Source organism: Thalassophryne amazonica, chromosome 23, assembly GCF_902500255.1.
Source record: "Thalassophryne amazonica chromosome 23, fThaAma1.1, whole genome shotgun sequence".
Lineage (NCBI taxonomy): Eukaryota > Metazoa > Chordata > Actinopteri > Batrachoidiformes > Batrachoididae > Thalassophryne > Thalassophryne amazonica.
The window spans coordinates 29,576,980-29,582,592 of NC_047125.1; positions in this window are offsets into that span (position 1 = coordinate 29,576,980).

The window sequence follows — 5,613 nt, forward strand, 5'->3', positions numbered from 1 at the left end:
CATCCTGCCGACAACGGCAGTTTGTGGCCAGAGGACCTAGCTCAACATGTCCCAGTCAAAAAAGTACATCCAGAAGTACAGTAAGGAATGGGAATCAAACCTCGATTTTAAAGGGTTGGTTGAAGCCATGTACAGGTGATGATACAAAGGCATGCTGCCCCTACTGTAAGGCAGACTTTTATGCCAAACTCAGTGACATTAAAAAACACATTTCAACACAAAAGCACATTCAGAAGGCAAAGCTTTATAATAGCTCCAGTCGAACCAATTTGCCGGTTATTGTTTAAAAAAAAAAACAGACTTAGCAAAAACACACATTTCTGGGGCTTGTTGAGTTGGACGAAGGAGATACCACATCTATAGTCCGAGCTGCTGTAGCTTCCCTGGAGAAGTGCTGTCTTAAAAAGAGAAACTCCTGGAGATAAGAACAGACAATGCCTCCATTATGGCAGGGATTAACAATGGGGTCTATAAAGTGTTGAAGGAGGAGTATGGTTTACAATTACAGAATTGTGATTTGTGACTCAACAATATCAGCAAGCTACGGATGTTGTACGGCTTAGAGACGGTGGCAGTAACAAAAACACAGGAGGCAGAGCTGAAGATGTTCTGATTCTCTTTGGGAGTGACGAGAATGGCCAGGATTAGGAATGAACATATCAGAGGGACAGCTTGGGTGGGACGGTTTGGAGACAAAGTCAGAGAGGTGAGATTGAGATGGTTTGGACATGTGCAGAGGAGGGACCCAGGGTATATAGGGAGAAGGATGCTGAGGATGGAGCCACTAGGCAGGAGGAGAAGAGGGAGGAGAAAGAGGAGGTTTATGGATGTGCTGAGGGAGGACATGCAGGTGTTTGGTGAGACAGGAGGATACAGAGGACAGGGTGAGATGGAAATGACTGATCTGCTGTGGTGCCCCCTAATGGGAACAGCCAAAAGAACAAGAAGAAGACGTTATAGTAATAAACGGATGTAATAAAATCGTCATTTATTTATTTATTCATCTGTCTGTTAGCAGGATTACGTCAAAACTTCTGCACGGATTTTGAAGAAATTTTCACCACAGATGGATATTAGGCCTCAGAAGAACCCGTTCAATTTTGGAGGTGATCTGGATCTGGACCAAGATTCACTTTATATAGGTTTTGAAGGATTACGTCAAAACTACCTCACGGATTCTCACCAAAGTTGGACCACAGATAAATATTAGGACATGGAAGACCCACTGAACTTTGGAGGTGATCCAGATCTGGATTGGCGGATGTCAGAAATCTCTGATTGCTCTTGTATGTTCTACTGCTGTGACTTCTTGTAGGCTCATATCTTAGAACAGGGGAGGTGATGGTCTAGTGGTTAAGCGTTGGTCTTGAGATCGGAAAATCACTAAGGGCCCTTTGCAAGGTCCTTAATCCCCCAGTTGCTTCCGGTGTGTAGTGGGCGTCTTGTGTGGCAGCACCCTGACATCGGGGTGAATGTGAGGCATTATTGTAAAGTGCTTTGAGCATCTAATGCAGATGGAAAAGCGCTATATAAATGCAGTCCATTTACCATTTATCAGCATCAGGTTAGAAACTACACCAAAACCAAGGTGAGAAAAAGTGAAAAAAAAAAAAAAACACACACAAAGAAAAACAAAACAAAGTAACTGCCTAAGTGTATCTATGTATCTCAAATTGTATTTTATTGCTAGTGTTAGCATTGTTACTCTTTGTGTGTAAAATTAAGTAGATTATCTGACACTCCATAGGGTAAACGCAGGGAGTTTATGAGGCCTTGTCTATTTATTGTGACGCTCAGTTTGTATTACATAGAGTCACCACCAGAGTGTGCTACTCACTAACCACCATAAAGACCTTGTTAATCGAAGGTCTTTATTAATCGAAGGTTAAAGAGTCTTGTTAATGTGAGCAGTCAAATAAGCAGCAGGCCTGCAGTGTAATTTAATGTTAATGGCTGCTAAATGTGCCAATTAGAAGTTCTGTAGCAAAGATTACAAGCCTCATCATCCTTCTACAAAAACGAGGTCTATATTATTTGCACTATATTAGTCTATACATTTTCAGTTTGATATTGAATTTAATAAAAACGTAAGGAAACATGTTTACCTCTAAGCCTACAATAAAATTGTTTCTGTCCACACTGAAAGCCAAGGATTACCACGACACGTTCTCAGGGCTCCATTTGCTCTTAAAGACTAGAGACACCTGAAGAAGCCACAGGCTACCAGAACCTGCCACCCAGGCGAGCCCCGACCTGAATCCAGATTGTGTGGTCTACCTGTGCACTGTACATGCACACCCACCAGTATAAAAGCTGGCAACTTTTAACATTTAGGCAAAGTGGGAACAGACGAGCAAACGTGTGATGAATTAAGAGTAGGCCTAAGTAGTCTCCAGACTTTGCAAAACCCTCGCCTTGAGAAGTTATTTTATTTTGAGAAGTGATGGCAAATTTTAATGGCAAAATAAATAAACAAACTAAGAATCGGGTTTATTTGTAGTTCTAAATATTATTAAGGTGTTTTTTGTCTCTCCCACGTCTCAAGCGTTGGGCTTGAGACCAGAAGATTCTTAGTTCAAATCCCCAGCCTTACCGGAAATTCACTGAGGGCCCTTGGGAAAGGTCCTTAATCCCCTAGTTGCTCCCAGTGATAGAGGTGGGCGATAACAGGAATTTTGGTATTGATCCAATACCAAGTAAATACAGGCCCAGTATTGCCGATATCGATACCGTTAATGATACTTTTTCATATTAAGTTTCATAGATCCAAAGGATCCAAAAGACCTAGGATAAAATTTCTCCAAACATTGTACGTGACAACAAAATACTTTATCACAATCAACATTTTTGTTTAAAAAAATATCACTCAACACAACTTAAAATCTCCTGAGGTAGAGGGCTGACAAACCATAATACAAGGGTGTGCAACTCCGTGATGTGTGACACAGCGCAGCGCTGCTCTTACAAAGAGTAGACTTTGATGAATCTGTGTGCGCAGCAGTCAGTGCATGCGGGAGAGGAAAAAAAGCTTGAGTATCGATCTTTTTACACGAGGATCATTCAATATCAATACCAGTGTTGGTATCGATATTATTGATATTAGGATCAATCTGCCCACCTCTACCCGATGAGTAGTGAGTGCCTTGCATGGCAGCACCCTGACATTGGGGTGAATGTGAGGCATTATTGTAAAGCGGTTTGAGCGACTGCAGATGGAAAAGCGCTACATAAATGCAGACCATTTACCATTTATTCTAACAATACTATAGTACATATATGTACACTCCCATAATGTAATACTTTATTATTTGAAAGTATCCACTGCTCGTTATGCTATCTTATGCTAGCGACTGCTATATAAGACAGTCATGAAACACAATCGCATAAATTATCGTGATGGGAAAACAAACTGACAGTTAACAGTCATTTAAGTCAATACATAGTATAAATACGCCCCCTTTTTCAGGAATTCTTAATCTAACGTCGATAGAAGCAGCACTATTTACTTGGCCCCATAAGCAACAATGATTCCTGATGCTAATTTATTCAGAAAATAATGTAATCTGGAATATTTTCTGAGATGACTGTAAAATCTAATCTAATTCTAATGTTTGTGGTTTTACACTATGTTTTACTGGATATGTAATTTTATTTTAAACCTGGTTGCATGTAACTCATACTCAGAGTCACTAATGACAGGTTTATAATAAAAATACAACTTATCATGAGTCATGGTAACATATACAACCCCTGGCAAAAATTATGGAATCACCGGCCTCGGAGGATGTTCATTCAGTTTAATTTTGTAGAAAAAAAGCAGATCACAGACATGACACAAAACTAAAGTCATTTCAAATGGCAACTTTCTGGCTTTAAGAAACACTATAAGAAATCAAGAAAAATAAAGATTGTGGCAGTCAGTAACGGTTACTTTTTTAGACCAAGCAGAGGAAAAAAATATGGAATCACTCAATTCTGAGGAAAAAATTATGGAATCACCCTGTAAATTTTTTCATCCGCAAAACTAACACCTGCATCATATCAGAGCTGCTCGTTAGTCTGCATCTAAAAAGGAGTGAACACACCTTGGAGAGCTGTTGCACCAAGTGGACTGACATGAATCATGGCTCCAACACGAGAGATGTCAATTGAAACAAAGGAGAGGATTATCAAACTCTTAAAAGAGTAAATCATCATGCAATGTTGCAAAAGATGTTGGTTGTTCACAGTCAGCAGTGTCTAAACTCTGGACCAAATACAAACAACATGGGAAGGTTGTTAAAGGCAAACATACTGGTAGACCAAGGAAGACATCAAAGCGTCAAGACAGAAAACTTAAAGCAATATGTCTCAAAAATCGAAAAATGCACAACAAAACAAATGAGGAACGAATGGGAGGAAACTGGAGTCAACGTCTGTGACCGAACTGTAAGAAACCGCCTAAAGGAAATGGGATTTACATACAGAAAAGCTAAACGAAAGCCATCATTAACACCTAAACAGAAAAAAACAAGGTTACAATGGGCTAAGGAAAAGCAATCGTGGACTGTGGATGACTGGATGAAAGTCATATTCAGTGATGAATCTCGAATCTGCATTGGGCAAGGTGATGATGCTGGAACTTTTGTTTGGTGCCGTTCCAATGAGATTTATAAAGATGACTGCCTGAAGAGAACATGTAAATTTCCACAGTCATTGATGATATGGGGATGCATGTCAGGTAAAGGCACTGGGGAGATGGCTGTCATTACATCATCAATAAATGCACAAGTTTACATTGATATTTTGGACCATTGAAAGGATGTTTGGGAATGATGAAATCATTTTTCAAGATGATAATGCATCTTGCCATAGAGCAAAAACTGTGAAAACGTTCCTTGCAAAAAGACACATAGGGTCAATGCCATGGCATAGGGTCAATGTCAATGAGCAGATCTGATTTGATGCAGGTGTTAGTTTGGGGGATGAAAATTTACAGGGTGATTCCATAATTTTTTCCTCAGAATTGAGTGATTCCATATTTTTTTTCCTCTGCTTGGTCTAAAAAAGTAACCGTTACTGACTGCCACAATCTTTTTTCTTGATTTCTTATAGTGTTTCCTAAAGCCAGAAAGTTGCCATTTGAAATTACTTTAGTTTTGTGTCATGTCTGTGATCTGCTTTTCTTCTACAAAATTAAACAACTGAATGAACATCCTCGGAGGCCGGTGATTCCATAATTTTTGCCAGGGGTTGTATAACGGTGCACAGCTCGGTTATTACCAATTTCCACCACGAGAGGGCAATGTTGCACCATCCTTCATACACCACCTCCACCTTCATCATCATCATCACGAGATTCTGTTTTACATTTAAGTGTAGAGACAAATTCATTAATCAATTAGTCGTAAAATATTATGATAACCAACCAATTGTTTAGATAACTGTTAGAAGTTCCATCTTAACAAAGGTGTGCATTTGCAGTTTTTTAAAGTTTTTTTATTTTAATTTTTTCATTAAAAAATAGATGTTAATGAAATATTTTGGCCCATTGCTTGAACACAACATAGAAAAATTACATTTATTAAAAATATTTAAAAAATTTTAAGTAACACGTTGGGTTCTGGAAAATTA